The sequence below is a fragment of the Lynx canadensis genome, chromosome B2 (genome assembly GCF_007474595.2).
Source record: "Lynx canadensis isolate LIC74 chromosome B2, mLynCan4.pri.v2, whole genome shotgun sequence".
Lineage (NCBI taxonomy): Eukaryota > Metazoa > Chordata > Mammalia > Carnivora > Felidae > Lynx > Lynx canadensis.
The window spans coordinates 17,879,480-17,902,152 of NC_044307.1; the positions used below are offsets into that span (position 1 = coordinate 17,879,480).

The 22,673-nt window shown below is 45.8% G+C and overlaps 1 protein-coding gene and 1 long non-coding RNA gene across 4 annotated transcripts in view; both read right to left on the reverse strand.

The window, feature by feature from the left end:
- Positions 1–22,673, reverse strand: part of GCNT2 (glucosaminyl (N-acetyl) transferase 2 (I blood group)) — an 82,995-nt gene that overhangs the window by 55,405 nt on the left and 4,917 nt on the right. The window lies entirely within an intron of this gene.
- LOC115513602 lies at positions 5–18,870 on the reverse strand. The gene is made up of 3 exons (XR_003968757.1): positions 18,860–18,870; positions 12,989–12,994; positions 5–1,263 (listed from the first exon to the last, which is right to left on the reverse strand). It is a non-coding gene; the product is annotated as an uncharacterized LOC115513602 (long non-coding RNA).

A 22,673-nucleotide genomic window follows, 5' to 3' on the forward strand; every position in this document is an offset into this window, starting at 1 on the left:
TTGATAAAGGATGTGCAAACCTGAGTCAGCATCCAAGTGTCTGAATTATTTAGCCTCTGGAAGCCCGGCGCTCCCCGGAACCCAAACACGTAGAGCACGATAAGAAGGACGACGCAGGAAACAGAAACTACGAAGAGGTAACGCATGGATGAAGGCAGCATGCCTCCCGGAGGAGCAGGTTGTCCACGACGGGCAAAATCTGCCAGGCCTCCCCCAAGCTTACTTCTCCCTCTGCGTTCTTGTTCTGACACATCCTCCGGGAACTCCTGGCCTGAAGGACGCGCTGGGAATCGATCCCCTTTCAGGCCCGGGAGTCCCGCTGCTGGCTCCGGCCCCCGTGCTGATACGAGCAACCAGCAACCGGTCCCGCCTCGAGGTCTCGGCTTCTCAAACCGCCTTTGTCTAAAGCCCAGCAGCAGGTTCCAGAAGCCCGGCCTTTCCCCTCCCTCCGCTTCCCTGCCCGCATCTGCTGGCTGTGGCCCTAAAACACCAGCAACTCCTTTCCCCTGCGGATTTCGTTTCTCAGATCTCTTTTCTTTCAGTTCCCATGTGTTTCCCGCACCACGCCCCCCCCCCAGCCTCCCCCCCTCCCCCTCCCCCCGCTTGTTATTGCCATTCAGGGAATTAGCACAGTGAAAGGCAAAGCTGAAATGTGTTCTGGCAGGCGTGCCGTTTCCTGCTGGCCATCCACGGGCTGCGGGGTTATCCCCTCCTGTGGCTCGTGGCAATCCCCCCTTCCAGGGGTCCCCCCACTCTTCCAGGTGACGCGGCCTCCATGCTCAAATGCTTTAAGGAATACAACCAATGCTTTAATGACAAAAGTGACTGAGGTGACAGAGATCTAAAATGAAAAAAAAACAACATCATCCATCCTGGCTTTCCGGCCCCGCCCTACCCTTTTCTAAAACCAGAGATCACAGGACTTCCAGTCCTTGGGGGAATCAGCGCAGGCTCCTGGTCCTGTGACTCATAGGTGAGGTGCCATGAGGTAGGTGCCAGCCGCACCCCCTCACCCCACCCCACCCCCGCCCCCACCGGCTTACGCATCCACTGCGGGCTTGTCACAGAATGTTGGGGTCACAGAACACGTCCCCAGCTGCACCCCCTGATTTCCTTAAGGCCCTAGAGCTCCACCGGAAAGAACTTGAATCCTGGCCACAAGTGACGTTCAGATTCGGGGACCCCGGGGCGGGGGGAGGGGTCACTCGGGTTTTAAACACCCAGAGAACATCGTCTAATACTCAGATACATCCTTTATATCGGCTCAGTCGGATACTGACCACCTAGGATGGACGCGATTTCCCCCAACCTGTAAATAGCAGTGTTTTGGGTAAAGAATATCAAGCTCTTCGACTTAGAAGTTTCTTGTCTTCAACCCTTCACTTTCCCACCAGCTGTTGTTTTTTTTTTAATATAGATGAATATATTTTATTTAAAATGACTTCGAAAATGCCAGTTCAACCACAGAATGCTTTCCCATCTCTCCTCGCTCTCTGAATTCAGAACCCCAGTCCCTCCACCCTGTGGCATTAACTCACAATGCAGATTGAGCCCCCTCCCCGTGAAGAAATGATGCCCTCCAAGGTGCTTTCTCTCCTTCCTTTGGAAAAGCCTCTACACTGCTATTAATGAAACTAATAGGACAATATGCTGATTCCTTGCTTTGGCCCGGATAGGAAAACAAATGTGAGCCCCCGCGATCCGAAATCACCCTGCTCCAAGTAAATGCCACATCATTTCCTGAACACAGTGGTTTTTTTGTTTTTGTTTTTGTTTTCAAGTCAACTCGATGCCCAACGCCGGGCTCAAACTCACAACCCCAGAGCCCAAGAGTTACACGCTCCATCAACCGAGCCCTGTAGTTTTTCTTTCTGCCAGTGTCCATTGTTCCCATTTTTTATTCTTCCAACTTATACCTTATTTTCCTCTCTCCTTTACTAAATCCTCCCCGTTCTTTAAGACCCGCCACAGATAAACTCCATGTAGAACCCACCTTCAGATTTTTAGGCCAAGTGGAAAAGAGAAAAGGTAACCCTTATGTGGGTAAAGCAGATGAGTCTAATTCTCAGTGTCTTCCACGGAATAGAGCAAAGAAAATGATGGAGAGCGCGTGATAATGGAAAGCTCAGTGCCGAGCTTCTCTTCTTCCAAATAATACCTTTAAAGATTAGCTTATTGTATATTTTATTTCAAAACAACAGAGAGTAACTTCAGCATCTCGTTTGGCAAAGCCTCTTGGCTTAGAGTGAATATTAATGCATTTGCAGTCTGACAAAGTGTTCAGGGTACAGACGCATAACTTAATCAGGCCAACCGAGTCTGTTTACATTGCTGTTTCCAACTGGCCGATAACACAGGGTTTCAGATCTACACAGGCTTAGGGGACAGACATTATAATGCCATTATATTAAGAAATAAACACACACCAGCCCAATTAGGAGCGATCCTAATGTTTCTATATTCAATCTATTACCTCGAATGGCATTGTTTGCGTGTTAAACATATAGCTGTTTTTCCTCTCTGCCCTTTCGGCTGTCCTTGGGCCAATTTGCCCCCCTCCCCCCAGATTCTGGTATTTAGAAAAAAAAAAAAAAAAAAGCTCACAGGAGAACCTTTTAAGAAACTTCATGTTGCAATAGAGAAAGGCTGTACCTGTTACCTTTCCCTCCTAATAGGCCAGAAGACCTGCTTACTCAGAACACACACCACGGCGTGTGTTTTCACTACTGAGACTGAACAGCTCAGCCTTCCTTCCCTACACGCCTTTGACTACAGGCAGGGACCGGTTTGGCACCTGCAGTCCTAGCAACCAAACCTCGGGGCTCCTTTGGAAGCAGTTATTCCCGAACCAGCCAATTAATCAGGCTAGACGTGTTGACTCTCCCCTGGGGCCACCTTCAGAGCCTGCTCTGTGTCTCCCTCTCTCTCTGCCCCTCCCCTGCTCATGCTCTCTCTGTCTCAAAAATAAATATAAATATTTTTAGAAAAATTTTTTTAAATAATCAAAGAGGAGAAAGAGTATCCTCTGACATCCCAGCACTGATCGGCTTCCCATGTGAAGGGGGAGACCTAAAGAGGGCTGAGCTGAAGGCAGTGGCACAACCGAAATTGTGGCTAACCAGGCAGTCGTAAAAGACCTTGCATGAAGCACTTGGCCTTCATCTTGCTGCAAAGGAACACCACCAAAGACATTTTTAGGTGGAGGAGCATTCCCAGGCAACACGTGCCAATAGGAGAACAGGAGGAAGGGCGAGAGCAAAATAATCCACGGTGAGAAGTTTACGTCAGCCCATAAACGCTTACGTTTATAATGATAATATAATCACGTTAATAACGATAATAATCAGAGCACCTGGGTGGCTCAGTGGGTTAAGTGTCTGACTCTTGATTTCGGCTCAGGTCACGATCTCAGGGCTCGTGGGTTCGAACCCTGCGTCTGGCTGTGCGCCGAAGGTGTGGGGCCTGCTTGGGATTCTCTCTCTCCCCCCTCTCTCTGCCCCTCCCCTGCTTGTGCGCATGCACACGTGCTCTCTCTCTCTGTCTTAAAGGAAATAAATAAAACATTAAAAAAATAAAGTGTTTAAAAAATAATAAATGTAAATAAAGCCTCTGAAAGTATAAGGTAAAGGTGCTGACTACACCCTAATTACGTGTCTTCTAGAAACAAGTCCAAGGCTTTAATGAACCAGAACATCAGATATGGCATCTTTTGAGTTTTTCCTTAGATAAAGAAATGCAGATAGAAGGATTTAAAGTCCCAGGGTCGCTACGAAATTAGTGGAAAGTCTAGACTTGCTTTTTCACTCCCTCAACGTTGTAATGTAGAAATTTGTACGTTACCTTATTTATACTATTTACCTGTTTGTATGTGCTGAATGAATGAATGAAAGACCACACACCCCCCCCCCCATGGTTCCAGGTGCTCATGGGTAAATGCGCTCTTAGCTGGAACTGGGAACAGAACAACTGGTGTCTTTTATTTTGACACACAAAAACTGACCAGATTGATTGACCAGATAGATGAAACGATATTTAAAAACCCACAACTTTCAATCAAATTTCTGTGGGAAACCATGCAAGATGTGTTTTCATTTGAATATCAAGAAGGGGTGCCCACTCACCCCCACAATATTGCTAACAGGTCATGGTGCAAAACTCAGGACACCTGGGTTCTAGTTACTGTTCCACCTTTAACTGATTATGTGATCTTGGGCCCCCACTTGCTTCATCTTTAAAAAAAGATGCTCCTGGGGTGCCTGGGTGGCCCAGTCAGTTAAGCGTCTGCCTCCTGGTTTTGGCTCAAGTCACGATCTCATGGTTCGTGAGATCAAGCCCCCCATGGGGCTCAGCACTGACAGCACAGAGCCTGTGTCTCTCTCCCTCTTTCTCTGTCTGCCCCTCCCCTACTCTTGTGCTTGTGTGCGTTCTCTCTCTCTCAAAATAAATAAACTTAAAAAAAAAAAAAAGATGTTCTCTATGGTTTCTTTTGGCTAAAATTATGGCCCTTTGAGCTGTAATTCAGAATGTGAAAGGTGAGCCCACAAAGCAGCAGTGACGAATCCAGGAAATGTGAAGTATGGCCATCGTCCCGCAGGAGATCGTCTCCTCCCTAGGCTTCAAAATACATTTAGCTGAAAATGCATAACCAATGAAACATAGAAGACTATGGATCCGTTCCAAACAAGAGGGTAGCCACTAAACGTAGGGGGTGCTCAGAGGAGAAAAAGCTCCCTAGAAGCTGGGATGGTGAGAAAGCACCTCCAACGTGTGTGTTCCTACACTCAGAATCTGGAGAAGGCATTCATTCCAGTTGGAGACGTTACGGGAGGGAGCAAGAACGCAAAAACAAGAAAGCCCAATGTGGAGAAATTTCCCAGGCAGAGTTGTGAATCTAGAACCTCACGGGCTGAGCAGCACATAAAACCTTCCTATCAGTGAGCCGTGACCTCAGAGTACCAGGCCTAGCTAGAAGGTGACCTGTAGGACGGCAGGGACATCTCCCCCCTGTTCCTACCGTGGTCCAGCAACTCCAAGAGTCTTCCCTTGTGTTACAGCCGGCGGGCCATTGGGCACACACTGCGTTCAATGCTTGTTTAAGAGGTCCAGAATTTAGCGATGGGGAAGGAGTGTTAAAACCTATAATATAAATTTCTATTTCTGTTTCTATTTTAATTTATACCCACCGTTTTATTTTACATATTGGAATAGCATAGGAGAGCTATGCGAGGAGAGCCCTTCATGATTTTTTCTCTTAAGTGGATGTTCTAGTTACGTCTAGTTCTAGATGTGTGATTTTACTGTCCCGATAGTCCTTTCTTCACTCTCCTGTTTCAGCATACACCTAGAGAGACCTAACTATGAATGTCCCACATCAGCACTGAACTGTGTTTGCATTTCCTCCTGTACCTTTTCTTTGTTTAATCGCGTGTACTCATGTAAACTTCATTACACTTTCATCATTGTTCTGGGACTTGTTTTTCCACTCCCAATTAACTGTTGTCCTTTAGTTGGGAGAGACATTGAGGGGATACAGGCTTCAGTAGGCATACTACATTTAAAATGTTAAATAACAGCAGAATGAAGTTTGTTGAAGGAGCATTGAGAGCATAAGTCACACGCTGGCAGAAATGGTTGGGTGAATGAGGTGAGATTATATCATTTCTTGGGTTTGCTGATGGCTGTCCTTTGGAAGGTCATTTTTGTGTAGTTTCCTTTGTTATTGAAGCAGGCCAAATGACTCAGGGATTCATTTTTAATTATAAAATGTAGGTGGGGGGCACCCGGGGGGCTCAGTCCGTTAAGCATCCAACTTGGCTCAGGTTAAGCAGTTAAGCGTCCATTTCGGCTCAGGTCATGATCTCATGATTCATGGGATTCTCTTTTCCTCTCTCTCTGCACCACCCCCCACCCCGTCTCTCAAAATAAATAACTAAACTTAAAAAAATAAAACATAGGGATTTATGTTTTTCCCTTGAATGCAATTCACAGGAAATTCACAGGAATTCACAGGAATTCACAGGCAAGTAGAGAATGCAGAAAATCTAATTCCCTTTGGATGGCCAACTACATAACTCTGTTCTGGGGGACCAGATAGTTTGTCAATGGAGGTTTTTGTTTGTGTTTTTCATGATAATGATCATGATGTTAAAGAGAAGAAAGGAGACATTTCCAAAGCACATCTTTAAAACAACAATTGTCCCATAACTGGGGAGTCCTGGGGTTCACTGGGGAAAATCCACCTTCTCCTGAGACACAATCATTTTGCTTTCTATACCCTTCATCTAATTAGCAACAGAAGAAGCTGTTTTCTAGATGGTGGAACCCAAAGCATTATTAAAACTCTCATTTTGGAGGCAGGAAGAAGTTTAACGTGCAGAATCTTAAAACCTAGAGAGCAGGTCCAGAGCATGGTCCAGCTAGATGGGTCACATCACAGCAGTGTGAGGTGAAGTGATCTGCCTCCGATTTTGATGGAGTGAAGGGATCATGGAAACACTTCCTGGATGCTAAAGAGTGCTAAGCAAATACTTGCAAAACACAGTCTACACACATTCAAATAGGCAAATGTCCAAGCATGTGCAGATAGGAGGCAATCTCCCCGTAGCTGGAGGCTTAGAAAATGAAAAACAAATGACCCCAAAGAAGTCACGGCCAATTACCACTGATGAAACTTACCACTGAATGTACATGTGGAAGTGAATTCTTTAACCCTGGAAGAACTAAAACATCTGTTTCTAAAAGTGTTCAGCCCATGGACGCCTGGGGGGCGCAGTCGGTTAAGCGTCCGACTTCAGCCAGGTCACGATCTCGCGGTCCGGGAGTTCGAGCCCCGCGTCGGGCTCTGGGCTGACGGCTCGGAGCCCGGAGCCCGCTTCCGATTCTGTGTCTCCCTCTCTCTCTGCCCCTCCCCCGTTCATGCTCTGTCTCTCTCTGTCCCAAAAATAAATAAAAAACGTTGAAAAAAAAAATTAAAAAAAAAATAAATAAATAAAAGTGTTCAGCCCAAACTAGGTGTTCTCGTGGCTTGGGGATAAGAATCATCCAGATCAAAAGTATGCAAACTTCTGTCAAGCATCCCATCACCTGGAGGGGTTGTTAAAATACAGGTTGCAGGCAAGAGGTAGTAACTTCCAGGTGGAATTTAACAATCTGCATTTCTAGCAGGCTCTTGGGACCAACATATACAGCAAGCACACCTGTGCATAATCCCAGTCTCCCACAAAAATATGGAACAGGATTATTTACTGACAAAAGCTGATGTTTTGGGCATCTAATATGCCATAAGTTGAATTAGAGGAGGGGTGTAGGAGAGAGATTAAAAAACAAGAACGAGGGGCGCCTGGGTGGCTCAGCATCCGACTCTTGATTTCGGCTCAGGTCATGATCTCGTGGTTCGTGGGCTCGAACCCTGCGTTGGGTTCTATTCTGAGCCTGATCGGGATTCTCTCTCTCCCTCTCTCTCTCTGCCTCTCTCCTGCTCACACATGCTCTCTCTCTCTCTCAAAATAAATAAACTAAAAAAAAAAAAAGAAAAAGAAAATACAACCAAGAGGAAAAAAAAAAAAGAGAGAAAGGGAGAAAAAAAGGCAGAAGATACCAAATCTTGGTGCAGGTGTGAAACACCCCGAACCTCATGTACTGCTGGTCAAAGTGGGAATGAACACAACTCTGGAAAATGCAAAAAATCTACCTAAGTTGAGCACAGGCAGGTCCTACGACCCAGTGATGCCTTTCCCGGGGATTTCGTCAATAGAAGTGCATACACGTTTATCAAAGGAAGTGCAAGTCAATGTTCGCTGCAGCCATATTCACAGTAGACCCTAAGGCCCACCAACCCAAATGCCATCAGGGTTTCTCAGCCTTGGGACTACTGGCACTTTAGGTTGAATGTGCCTTGTCGTGGGGGCTGTCCCTTGCATTGTAGGATGTTTAGCGGTATCTCTGGCCTCTACCCACTAAGTGCCAGTAGCCTCCTTGCCCCCCTCCCACCCCACCGCAAGTGGTGACAACCAAAAATAGTTCCAGGTATCGCCAAATGGTCCCTGGGGGGCAAAATCATCCCTCCTCACCTCATGCACCTCCTTCTGTCTACACAGCAATGAGAATGAAAAAATATAACTGCCTGGAAAAAAAAATACATATATATATATATATATATATATATCTATCTCTGCCTGCCACACAAAACGTGAATCTCACAGACACAACACCGAGCAAAAAAAGCCAGACAGAAAAAGAGTACATGTCGTTATTTCCATGTTAATGAAGGACAAACGAAGCTGAAAGTAATCTATGGTGTTAGACATCAGGGTAGTGACTGGGATACTGGTCACGTTCTGTGTTTAGATGGTTGTTACTTGGGTGTGTTTTGTCAGTGACACCGCACTGAGCCCAACACTCCTTACTGATCTGTGCGCTTTCCTATGTTATAAAATTCTTCACCAAGAATGAATGAATGAATGAATGAATGAAATGAGTCTTGGTCCTTCTGCCAGAAACACTCTGCCAGGCGAACCTTCCAGGTGACTGGGGATCAGAAGTCCTGGAATAACGAACGCTCACGAGTTATCATCGCCTGCGGCCAAATACTCTCCAGTACCACGTACTGGAGCCCCCTTACTTGTTCCTTAAGCAACCTGTTAAGGGGGTTCCCCCTCTGGCTCCTGACACCAGCCCACCTGCCCGACGTGGAATTGACACTCAAGAACCTCCCGGTCTGGGGTCACTCGGTGAGGAGGGGTGACCCAGGGCTGGGATGTGAGTCATTGTGCCATCCTGCGCCTCTGCACGCAGGCCCCGGAATGGCATCAGTACCCGGATGTGCCCAATCGCTTCTTCCTCCTCCGTTCTGACTTGGGGACACCAGGTGCTCAGATCTTGTCTCACGCTTCCTGGATCCCCAGCCCTTCGCAGTTCTCAGACACCTGCTGTCCCGGTGACTTTTGCCAAGTTTCTTTCTTTCTTTCTTTCTTTCTTTCTTTTTTTTTTTTATTTAAGCTTTCCTTTCACAGGAAGACTAAGTCTGAGGCCATCCACATGATTGGTATATTGACAGGGGTTTGATACACTATTGCAAGAATTCTGCCAGAATCAGTCACCAGTTTGCAAAACATGCCCCTGCTCCACAACTTGAATAATGGAGTTGAACAGCTTTCATTTGGCCCTTTTATTGTTATTGGCCCATATATATATATTTTTTTATTTTTTCTTTTTTATTTTGAGAGAGAGCGAGCACAGGGGAGGGGCAGAGAGAGGGGGGAGAGAGAGAATCCCAAGCAGGCTCTGTGCTGACAGTGCAAAGCCTGACATGGGGCTTGATCTCATGAACCATGAGGTCGTGACCTAGGCCAAAATCAAGAGTCAGATGCTTAACCCACTGAGCCACCCAGGCGCCCCTTTATATATATATATATATTTATTTAGTGGGGGGGAGGAGAACACAAGCAGGGGAGGGGGCAGAGAGAGAGGGACAGAGGATCTGAAGTGGGCTCCGCACGGACAGGCTGACAGCAGGGAACCCGATGTGGGGCTTGAACTCATGAACCGCGAGATCATGACCTGAACCGAAGTTAGACGGTCAACTGACTGAGCCACCCAGGCACCCCCATTGATATATTTTTAAAGACTTTATTCGTAAGTAACCTCTACACCCAATGTGGGGCTCGAATTCCCAGCCCTGAGATCAAGAGTCACATGCTCTCCGGACTGAGCCAGCCAGACACCCCTCCATTTGGCCCTTGCAGATGCCTCCCTCTGTTCTCCACCCTGTAAGAGGGCTGACATATAGGGAGTGGATCAAGCAGCTCTGGCTCCCATTGGGTTTGCCAATGAGGGCACAAGACAGGCTCAAGTGGCTGGCTCCCCAGCTCTTTTCTTGCCATCCTCAGCAGGAGAGCTGCCTCCTTTGACTGAAGTTCTTCTCAAAGGGCCCCTGGCCACAGCACTTTTTTCCAACCACTCCTTTCAGGTCGAGAAATGGTAATAGTTCCACTATTACTGGCCCTCGGTTTTGTAATACCCCTTAGAGTTTCCCTCCACTCTGCCCACACCTTCAGAAATAGTCCCTGTGGTAAGTCTTTCTTGCTTAGCCTAATTTCTAAGTACGCTGTGGGTTTCCTGCTGGGTCTCTGACCCATACAACACTGATAAAGATAACACTTGAGATGATACTCGGCAGGTGCCAAGTCGTCGGTCAGCATTTCACAGACAGCATCATTCAAGGCTCACAGCAACTCTGCAAAGTAAGCACCGTTATTAGCCCCATTTTACAGATGAGCAAGTGAGACTCAGAGAGGCCCAACATATTACCAAAGCTCATGATGTCAGGTAGAGTTGGAGCCAAACTTTGTATTTTACATGTTGACGTACTGAATGGCCTCCCAACACAACTAAGTTTATGAAAGTATCAAAACTCATTCCGAGCTCCCGGTCTCTCCCAGGGGCTAAAGCTACAGCCAGGGGGAGGAGGATCCTGGGAGCACGTTGTGGGGTGGGCATTTCAGCTAAGCACCCTGAGGAGGACTGATTTCATAGGGCGGGAGCAAGGAAATCCGTGAAGGCACTGAGGCGAACCAGGGCTGGGTTCCTCACTGCCAGGGAAGGAAGTGGAGGGAAGAAACCCCGTGTTGTTGGATTGGAACCGGAGATCTCAGTGTGAACTTGTGGTTGTAATATGTATTTGGAAACCTAAACTACAGACGGGCATGTGTGTGTGAATACGTGACTGACTTGGAGTACCTGTTCGAGAATGCACACGCATGAGTGTGTGTCATGTGCGTAGACAGATGTTATGCCTACACACACATGTGTATTTTTTTCTAGCTCAGAGCCCTGAAAGGACGTAGAAGTAATCATGCGCTTGAGGGCCCAGACCGTGGCTTCTAAATATCGTTCTCTGTGAAATGGAACTGGGTTCCTTGAAGAAAATGACTGGTTCCAAGACAGGTTAAATGCAAGGAAAGAAGTTCTCAAAGAATCACGGTGTTGAAGGGACACAACAGCCAGCTTGAAGGAGCCCCCGTTGGCTAAGCCTGGGATAATTTCAGCAGAAAGATAACTACAAGTTGTAATGGATTGGAACCCAGTGAGTGAAATTGGAATCCATGTTTACAGGGATATGAACAAACAAACACACGGGAAGAAGAGAAGGCTCTACCTTATAGATGAATGTCAACTAACGTGTTTCCACAGCATCGTTTCTTTGGTATCTCTACCCAAGAGGCATAACTTGAATCTAATCATGAGGAAACATCAGGACTGCACTCTTCGAAAATGAAAGATGTGAGAGGACACCGACAGACGGAGAAATTGTTTCAAATTTGGGGAGACTAAAGAGGTAGGACCGCTAGGGCAGCTTGAGAGTGTTGATCAGATGCCAGGTTTATGAAGGACATTTTTAGGATAACCAGTAAGACTGGAATAGGGTCTGTGGTTGAAAGAGTGGTGATGTGTCATTGGATCATTGTGCTAGAGCACGTAGGAGAGTATCTTTTGGTTAGGTTTTTTTTTTTAAAAAAAGGTTTTAATTCCAGTGGAGTTCACATACAGTGTTGTATTAGTTTCAGGTGCACAATAGAGCGATTCAACGATTCAACGGTTTTACCCAGCGCTCATCGCAGGTGCACTCCTTAATCCCCATCACCCGTTTCACCCACACCCATTCTCCCATCCACCTTCCCTCTGGTGACCATCAGTTCTCTTTAACTAAGAGTTTGGTTTTTGGTTCCTCTCTCTCTCTCTCTCTCTCTCTCTCTCTCTCTCTCTCTTTCTTTCCCCCAGTCATGTTTCCATTAAATACCCTGCTTCAGGGGCGCCTGGGTGGCTCAGTCGGTTAAGCATCTGACTTCAGCTCAGGTCATGATCTCGCGGTTTGTGAGTTTGAGCCCCGCGTCGGGCTCTGTGCTGACAGCTCAGAGCCTGGAGCCTGCTTCGGATTCAGTGTCTCCCTCTCCCTCTGCCCCTCCCCTGCTCACGCTCTGTCTCTCTCAATAATACATAAACGTTAAAAAAACAAATTTTAAATACCCTGCTTCAGCTGTGGGAGCTCTTACAGGGCAGCATGGCGGATTAGACCGATCCTGAATTAAAAGTCAAACAAACCTAGATTAAATCACTTTACCTTCCGAGGCCTCAGTTTCCACATCTGCAAGTTGCAAGTAATGATATCTACCTCCCTCAGAGGATTTTTGTGGCACTTAAATGATTCCCTCAATGAAGCCTCAATGTCAAGTCTTTCTGCTTTCTCCTTGAGAAAGCATTTGGTCTACAGAATTTCTTCTTTGATACAATGTGCATTACTGACGTCAACAAAACTGCCAATGTTGGGGCTGTCCAGAATGTGGAAATATCCCCATTTTGTGGAATTAACAGAGGATAATGATGCTACCTGAAGATTGACGCTCCGTTACTGGATTCAGTTCTTCCCTACATTTTACGAGCAACTGGAAATGTTGCCCCTCTGAGATTCTGAAATGTAGGATCTACTGCAGGATGCTTTATTAAGGGAATACTTTTCCGCAGTTTTTACCCCATGACATATATTGAAAACAATGATTTGTCTGGCACCAGTTTAAAAATATATGTGTATATACACACACACACACACATATATATATATATATATATATATATATATATATATCAACATGCAGCTTGTCTGTTACAACCGCCAGCCCACTGGCACACACAGGCACAGCTGCGAGCACAAACCATAACCAGGAAAGAGGTTGCTGTTACAGGAGACAGTTCGGGAAGAAGCTAAAAGCACGCTCACACTTTGGAAAAAGGCCCAGCTGTTTCCAGCTGCACTGTGCATTCGGCTGTGCTGGGTACTATGACCTTCAGAACAAGTCAAGGTCTCTACTCTCTCATTTTGTCAATAGCGACCTATCATTGCGAGTTCTTTCATCCCCAGTGCTGCTTTGTCATTGATTTCCTTTCCCCTCCTGTCTCAACCTTCCCTTTTATGGCTTCAGAGAGAGTAAACAACCAGAGCCTCAAGCCTCATCCCTCGCCTGGCTTTTGCCTGATTCATGAGACCGAAGACACTGGAGTCAGACAAAACAGGACTGAGCCCTGTAAAGTCCCAAGAGCTGCTAAAAACAGCTGCACACGGCTCAGCATGTGAATGGAAAATTCTACAAGGGTGGCTTTACCTTCCATAAAAATTGTTACGATTTTTCACCAAGGCAAGAAGGGGGTGAGGCAGGATTGTATGCATTGCAGGAATCTGAAGTTCACTTCGTTCCTAATAAGGAGAAAACTACACACAGAGACACATTTACAAATCCTCTGAGGTAAAAAATGGTTACGAAACCCTGTCAGACACTGCCCTAAATTTGTCAAGCTCAGTAACACAAGAATTAGTATTGGAAGCAGTAGACCGATGTGGCTTTAAACAAACCCCTCTCCTGCTTTTCTTGGTGTTCAAATGACAGTGAACACACCCCAAAATGGAGACCACAGCCATCGGGTGACTCTTGAGAAATGAAAGGAACAAAGACTCAAAGCTGTAGAAACTCTAACCAGGACTCCCGCACAAACCCTTCTTCTCACTTCTAGAGAAGAGCAAAGATAAGGACGTGGACTGAAATAGCCAACAGGGTTTTATTAGAAAGGAAGGAATTGGGGCGCCTGGGTGGCACAGTCGGTTAAGCGTCCGACTTCAGCCAGGTCACGATCTCGCGGTCCGTGAGTTCGAGCCCCGCGTCGGGCTCTGGGCTGATGGCTCAGAGCCTGGAGCCTGTTTCCGATTCTGTGTCTCCCTCTCTCTCTGCCCCTCGCCCATTCATGCTCTGTCTCTCTCTCTGTCCCAAAAATAAATAAACGTTGAAAAAAAAAAATTAAAAAGGAAGGAATTGCAGCCATTCGGTTCTTAAAAAGAGGAGGAATTATGGTATGCATAAACCCAGAGAAAAAGGGTCATATCACCGCAACCACGTATTCGAAGAGCGTCTCAATTACAAGGGTTGCTTTACTTACTTTTTAAAGATTTTCTTTTTTTTAAACGTATTTATTTAAGCAGTCTCTACACCCAACATGGGGCTCGAACTCACGACCAGGGGATCAACATGACTCCACCAGTGGAGCCAGCCAGGTCCCCCGCCATATTTATTTTTTAAAAGAGTCTTAGCCGATTGTTTAGTCAGAGGATTCAAGAGGCAGAAACCCTAACGCTCTGGCCATGCAATGTGTCCTTAACTCAGTGTTGGACAAATTCATCTCTTAATCCACACCATCTTCAAAATGAATTTAGCCACCTTGGCTCTGGTACTTCCACGCCAGGTGTCCTTGGGCAAGTACTGCAAATTCTCCATACCTCTGTTTCTCCGTCTATAAAATAGGATTGCAATAATACCAAGATTCAAAGAAATAATGTCCAAAAGGGAGTTCATCCTCTCCGAAGAAGATACACCAAAGGCCACCAAGCACGTGTAAAGGCGTTCAACGTTGTTGTTCGTTTGAGTGGGGCAAACCTACACCGCAGATACAATTTCACACCCTCTAGAATGGTGTAAATAAAAAAGACAGGCGGCAACAAGGGCTGGTGACGCTGTGGAGTAATTGGAACCCTCACCGACCGCCCTTGGGAACGTGAGAGGTTGCACCTGCTTTGGAAACCAGCTTGACAGCTCCTCAAAGTGCCAAACAGAGAGTTACCATATGGATCGGCAATCTCACTCTTGGAATCTATCCAGGAGAAAAGAAAGCACGTGTCTATACAAAGACTCTTTCGGGAATGTTCACAGTAGCATCATTCCTAGGGGCCAAAGGGTGGACACAACCCAAATGTTCTATCAACGGATGAATACACAGAATGTGTTATAACCATATTATGGAATAGTAGGTCGTCCATATAAAGGAGTAAAGTACAGGGGCGCCTGGGTGGCGCAGTCGGTTAAGCGTCCGACTTCAGCCAGGTCACGATCTCGCGGTCCGTGAGTTTGAGCCCCGCGTCAGGCTCTGGGCTGATGGCTCCGAGCCTGGAGCCTGTTTCCGATTCTGTGTCTCCCTCTCTCTCTGCCCCTCCCCCGTTCATGCTCTGTCTCTCTCTGTCCCAAAAATAAATAAAAACGTTGAAAAAAAAAATTAAAAAAAAAAAAAAAAAGGAGTAAAGTACTGATTCAAAATAGCACACAAAGTAGAAAGGGCCAGACATGACAAAACACATATCATTTGATTTATATTTAATGTCCAAAAAAGGCACACCCAGGCAGACAGAAAAGTGGGGTTTGGGTGTGGAAATAGAAAGTGGCCGTAAATGCACACGAGGTGACGAAAATGATTTAAATTAGGCTGGGGTCATGGTTGCACTTCTCTATAAATATCCTAAAATTCATTGAGTTGAAGACTTGAAATGGGGGAATTTGGTGCTTCGAGGTGCGTGAACCCGATGGCTGAATTGCATACCTCAATTTTGCGATATGTAAACACTGCCTCAAAGAAGCTGTGAATTTAGGGGAAGAGAAAAGGTTATCTGTCCAGTGCCTGACATTGTCAGGACTCATGGCTTCTGGAAAGGCTTTACAGCACCTAAACCCAGGGTTGACAAAGCAGCTGGCAATTTCCATCAGCCTCTTGTAGGCTGTCCAGACATGGACAGTAGGAAACTTCTGGATTTGCCTGAAAGCAACACCCTATTTATTTCGTAGTGACAACATAAGGTGAATTAAATTCAATCTGACACCCAGCTTTGTGTGGGTTGAGGCTGGCAAAAAGGTAAAGCCCTCAGGACCCTCCAGGCCTGCATTCCATGAGGCCAGGCAGCTGCTAAAATGACAAAACCAAAGATAAGGGCTATCTATTTGGCAAAAACAGAGCAGCCGGGGCACAGAGGACAAAGGTGGATTCGGCCTGGGGCTGGGGCTTGTCAAAGGTTCACAGCGACCGTACAACTCAGCTCCACCCTTCAAAGAAAATCAGGATTTTTCCAGGCAAAGAAGGGCCCAGGGGAAGATCTGGCATAAAGGCCAAGGGGCCTGTTTGGGGCCTTACAATTACACAGAGAATTCAAGTTGTAGTCAAATATCTTTGACTATATTTTCTGGATATTTTATTTATTTTTTATATAAAGTTTATTTTTAAGAGAGAGAGCACAGGAGGGGCAGAGAGAGAGGAGGAGAGAGGATCCCAAGTGGGCTCCACACTGACAGCACAGAGCACAATGCAGGGCTCGAACTCACAAACCCGGAGATTACGGCCTGAGCCGAAGTCAGAAGCTTAACCGACTAAGCCACCCAGGCGCCCTTATTTTCTGGATATTTTAAAACAAAGCCTCTCAAGGCCAAAATGAGTCTGGCGAATTCCCTTCATTGTTGATTTCACTTTTCCAGACCCAAACTGAAAGGTACAACTTCCATCTCCAAAATGCATAAAGAGGGTAAATTATGCTGACCTTAGCAATCCAATGGCTAAGAACTCCCACAGGCCAACTGCACTCCCAAGAGTGTTTTCCAGCGGATTCAGCATAGGCTTATCCTTTGGAAAAGGAGATGGGAAGTTGGGGGACAGGACCCTTGCCTTGTGGACCGCTTAACAGCTGAACCAGAAGTGAAAAGAAAATAAACTTTCTGCAAAGCTTAAGAATTGTCGTCATCTGATACCACATTATACCTTTTATGGCTACCATTAACAACTCAGGCAACAACAGATGTTGGTGTGGATGCAGAGAAAGAGGATCTCTTTTGCGTTGTTGGTGGCGATGCAAGCTGGGGCAGCCACTCTGGGAAACAGTGTGGAGGTTCCTCAAAAAACTAAAAAATAGAACTACCCTACGACCCAGCAATTGCACTACTAAGCATTTGTCCACGGGACACAGGTGTGCTGTTTCGAAGGGACACATGCACCCCATATTTATAGCAGCACTATCGACAATAGCCAAAGTATGGAAAGAGCCCAGATGTCCATCGGTGGATGAATGGATAAAGGTGTGGTACATATGTACAATGGAGTATTACTCGGCAAGCAAAAAGAATGAAATCTTGCCATTTGCAACTACGTGGATGGAACTGGAGGGTATTATGCTCAGTGAAATTAGTCAGAGAAAGACAAATATCCTACGGCTTCACTCATATGAGGACTTTAAGAGACTAAACAGATGAACATAAGGGAAGGGAAGCAAAAATAATATAAAAACAGGGAGGGGGACAAAACAGAAGAGACTCGTAAATATGGAGAACAAACAGAGGGTTACTGGCGGCGGGTGGGGGGAGTGGGAAAGGGGATGGGCTAAAGGGGACACTAAGGGGCACTAAGGAATCTACTCCTGAAATCATTGTTGCACTAGATGCTAACTAATTTGGATGTAAATTTAAAAAATAAAATTAAATTAAGAAACGGAAAAAAAATGTGAAAAAAAAAAAGGATTGTCCTCATCTGTAGAAAATCTTGTATTAGACAAGCTCAACAGGGCTCCTCTGTCCGACTCATCCGCTCCTCAGTCAACATTATACGGGAACTCTGCAGAATGATAAGGCTAGGCACATGTCTCAGTCCTGGTGCCAATCATTGAGTTCACGTTCTCGCATCTGGGGCACGTGTGGTAGGTGGGAGCCTGAGATCCACGCATTTAGTTAAAATGCAGGGAGGAGACATTAGAATCCACCCAGGAGTAGAGTTGGTGGGGAGGGTGACTGCCTCTGTGGGGGAGGAAAGGAGAAGGGAAACTTCTCTGAGGAAGTGACATATCAGCTGAATCTTAAGAAGTGCCGAGCACGAATAGGGAGAGTGAAGAACATTCTAGAACAAGGGGATGGTACCCAGCAAGGGTGGAGAGACCATTTGTCTTTGGACCAATCTGGATGACAGAAGCCTAGCAGAGTGGGAGGCTTTCAACCAGTCACGGAACCCTCCTTCCTAATAAGAGGAAAGAGAAACCAACTTCTTAAGGCTCTACACATTTGACATGGCTAAGAAAAGCTACAGCTGGGGGAGCGGGAGGGTCACCTCGTGGGCCACAGACCCCATTTCTAGCAAAATATCCCTGCACCTTCCAAACCAAACGTTCATGGTTTTTGGTATTTTTTTTTTAATTTGTTTCTTTGTTTGTTGTCACACACAGAAGTTTTGGAATAGTAACACTCAACCTTCAAAAAATCAGTATCTAAGAAGTTAGTCTGTGTCCCCTCTTTTTGAACACCGAGCTCCTACAATGTGCCAGATCCTTCCAACAGGCTGACAAGGAGCCAAGATGTCTGCTTTAAATCCCACCAGCAAATAGCAGCCACCTCTGACTCCCCGGGGTAAACAGATCTTTAGATCATTTATTCAACGCACTTCACAGACCTCTTCAGTCTGGAATGCATTCTAATTGACCCCTGACTCCAGTTCCGTGAGGCCTGATGGCCCTTACTTTTTCTTTCTCTTCAATCGACTTTGATCTTCCTCGGTATAAAATTGAGATGAGTCGCCGAAGAAAGAGATGTCATTTCTGAACATTAAGTATCCATAATATTTTCATTACATTGATTAAGTCCAAATATTAGTATCTTAATTTAATGAAGTTAGGGTCATGTCTCTGGTTCTTCCTCAGAAATCCCAGAAGATGGCATAATTAACAAAGCAAACTTGTTCATGTACATCATCATTATTAGGCCAACCATTTTTGAGAGTAATACTTGGGGCTATGTAAAATGCACATTAATCAACTAAACTACATCGTAGGGCAATTTCTGATTTGCAGAAATTATAATCTTTTTAAAAACTCAAAAAAAAAAAAAAAAAGCCAGTCAAAATCTCCAGCGGTCCTTGGTTCCGTTGGGTCATCAGAAGCAAGTAAGCTTGTTATTCCATAACTTATAACATAGAAGACACTGTATTTCTAGGTGCCCTGTTCCTATCAGGGTGAAATTGGCAAGATGACACAGGTCTGAATTATCCTTTTCAGAGAAAAGAACCGGGAAAAAATAGCCTAACTTCATGAGGAAGGATAAATAAAAAATTCAGGAGAGAATATGAACCACAGAACACCCCAAGAACAAATCCATTGATCAGGGAAGGAGGGCAGACAAAAATGCAGCACAGATGGGACCATTCACAGGTTACAAACTACTTCCCCCTGACGTGCCCCCATCTCTTCTGGAGAAAAAAAACCCTAATACTAGCATTTCCTTGATTATCTACATAAAGGTGAAGTCTGTCACACCATTTATCCTCTTCTCAAGGACCACATTTCCTTGAAAAGAACCGATTCCCCATTCACCGATTCCCTTTCCTGGAAGTTGACAAAAATTGGTATTTTCTAACAGATACATGAAGAGATTGTTCAAGCTACCTGTAAGGCTTACCTCCCCAAACTTTCCTCCCCCTGCAAGCCCACCCCTTACGCCCAGTGGATCTTGGAAGCTCCGTGAACATAATGCGTTTGAGGAACATGAATTCGGTCTGGGTCTAGAAGATATCAGCCCAGTCACTGGGGCCACAAGCATGAGTTCCCAGGACCATTGTGACTCAGATCCGCTCTTCCCTGACTCAAGAGCTTGGCATCTCAACATCGCACTTCTATAAAGACTGGAACTAAAGAGGTCAGTCAATCTCAGATAATGGTAGAGTCAAACTAGTATGGAATCTACAGCAACAGGCCTCCCCTACCAAGGGCATTGGGGTACATGGATGACACAGAAAACCATCAGCTCTGGTCCATAGGCTGGCTCCAGGGGGAGAGAAAAATGAGAAGCAGGGAGTCTGCCTTCCAGGTCCATGATCTCCAGTTTTCTTCCTTTCTCTGTTTCATCCCCCCAGGCACCATGACATTCCTTTCCGACCCCCACCCCCCACCCCATCTCCAACAAAACCTGCTGTCAGGTTTCTTTTTTTCACTCATTCAGATTTTAATGTGAATTCCAAAGAAACTCCCACGGAATCATATTACGAATGCTCCTTTGTAGCAAGTGAGGCAGAAATCATTGGTCAGTTTTTAAATCTTTAAATCCAAGGAACATTCGACCAGCACAACACCCCCTAAAAGTCCCTAACCCAGGCAAAACCACGCAACCCAGGTGAGCAACTCAGAAGTAATTCACAAGGAAAGTGGAGGTGTCTACAGATGGATCTTTTCCGGAACTGGAAACCATGCTCAGCTATGTCAGAGGATTAAGAGGGTGCCATCTTGTTGCGGACTGGAGTAAAGAGAAGAGGTGGGGGAGGAGAGAGTTTAGAGGGGGGCGGGAGATGGAGGTAGAGAGAGGAAGCAGGAAGGGCAGGAAGCCCTGACTTCACAACAGCTTGTGAAATTTATTAGGCAACTTCTTTATTTTTTAAAATTTCTATTTATTGGGGGTGGCGGGTGGGGAGCAATCACTTCAAGACCACACGCGAACCCCCTTTCTGTGCCCCTTTTGTCCTCCTGAGCACCTTCTCCTCTGGACGAGGCACAAGTTCTTCCCTTCTGAGGCTTTCCAGAGGAAACTTACTATATGGACAGGGGGGGCCACGTCTCGTTTTGTGCTTTAAGCCACATGACCCGGCCACCCTGGTCACGATGACTGCAGCAACTTGGGACCCAGATGAAGGTCAGTCATCTATAGAGAAGGCCGGGGCACCCTACGAAGTGACGCGAAATGAGAACAAAGATGCTCACCCGTGCCGTTCCCACGTGACGCAAAGCGAGACTCTGGGTGTATCTGAAGGGGACACAGCGAGAAATTGGTGTAAACAGAACGGCACAGACTCTGGCAGCAGAGTGGAAAGACGCAGAAAGTATAAGCCATGGGGCAGGGGGCACCAGAGACGAGTGGAAGCTCTGAGGCAGGGGTAGGAATTTCAGATAAGGAAAAAGAAGCAGGCAAAGCAAAGGAAGGGAACAGGGATGAAGACGCTGGGACACAAGCGTGGCTGACTCCTCAACGTTGCTGCGATGGCGTTGCTATCATCCGACCATTTTACCCAGAGTGGGGAGGGCGCCTGGTACATGTACACCCGTTACCGTAGCTCCCAGCCACATGTCCAAATGATATTTGGGGTATACAGGGTTAAATAGAATATATTACTTAAATTAATGGCACCTGTTGATTTTTCTTGCTCTCTAATGTGGCTGCTGGAAAATCTAAAACTACATTTATGGGGGCACCTGGCTGGCTCAGTCAGTTAGGCGTCCGACTTCGGCTCAGGTCATGATCTCATGGTTCGTGGGTTCGAGCCACCCCTCCCATCGGGCTCTGTGCTGACAGCTCGGAGCCTGGAGCCTGCTTCGGATTCTACATCTCCCGTCTCTCTCTGCCTCTCCCCTCCTCGCTCTCTCTCTCTCTCTCTCTTAAAAATAAACATTAAAAAATAAAAATAAAATAAAATTACATTTATGGCTCACAGTATATTTCTACTGGGTGGCGTTGCTCTAGTTCCCCATGAGGCCATTTTGTCTGTGAGATTTCTTTCCCCTGACCTATGACTCCTTTGAGAAGCCTAATAAGCCCCCAATCGCTACAGTCAACTACAATAATCTTAAAATGTCCCAAACAACCAACCACCAATTCGTATGTCAACTAGAAGTGCCCTCAAAATAGAACGGACTCAGATTTCCACACAGCAAGAGCAGTAGTTAAACAAGACAGCCACTTAAGTTTTTGGTTCCCTTCCCTCCTCATGACCAAGCACTATACTCAGGCCCGCCCCAGGGAAGGGACACTGGCTTCCAGAAAGGATCCGACATACACATAAGACAGAAACGACTTCAAGGGCTCACTCTTCTACATTTTTGAAAAGCATGGAGGAGCACATTTGTTTTCCATTGTTTCACTGATCTGTAACTGCTAACCAGAGGTGTAAAAGTCCATTTCCAACAGATAAATCAGGTTGAGAAGCTGGGGCGTCTGATTAGAATCCTCCTTTAGAATCGCAGATCCTCGGAGTGGAAAAGACAAGGCCATCTTGTCTAACACTTGATAAATGAGGCGCCTTTACGGCATTTCTCCTTCTCTGTGTCTCCATGTCCCTTGGGCTTGTGCACCACTGAGGAAACTACCCATTCTAATCCCAGACTGATGGGTTTTTATATCTCCCACCACTAACCCTGGATTCTTCTCCCAAATGCACAAATCTTTTCATTATGTGAAGATAGCGATTCTTCTTCAAATCTTTTTCAGATCGAATATGCTTTTTGTTTGTCTCGGTCCTCTGTAGAGAAAAAATGGGGTTTGGCCTCTTTCCAAAGCTATCTTTGGAAGCTGCTTTGTCAATGCCTCCCTTAAAGCATGGTGATTACACCTGAACAGTCTGCATCATACTTGATCCTAGCAACATGTAAGAGAGAAGTGGGGCTTTTACCTCCTTCATTCTGGACACTGAATTCCACATAGACAACCATATGGTCATGACTCCCCCACCACACTTTCTTGAGTCCTGATTTCTTTTATCTCTACAACGTCACGTCTTCCAGCTTTTGGAAAACCACATTTTAAAAAGCATTCTATGTGATATCACCTCACACCTGCTAGAATGGCTGTTTATCAAAGGACAAGAAATACCAAGTCTTGACGAGGATGTGGAGAAAAGGGAAACTTCTTGTACTGTCGGTAAGACTGTAAGTTGGTGCAGCCACCAGGGAAAACAATATGGAGGTTCCTCCAAAAATTAAAAATAAAACTATCCTATGATCCAGCAATCCACTTCTAGATATTTATCTGAAAAAACAAAAACACTAAATGAAAAAGATATGGCAGTCCATGTTCACTGCAGCATTA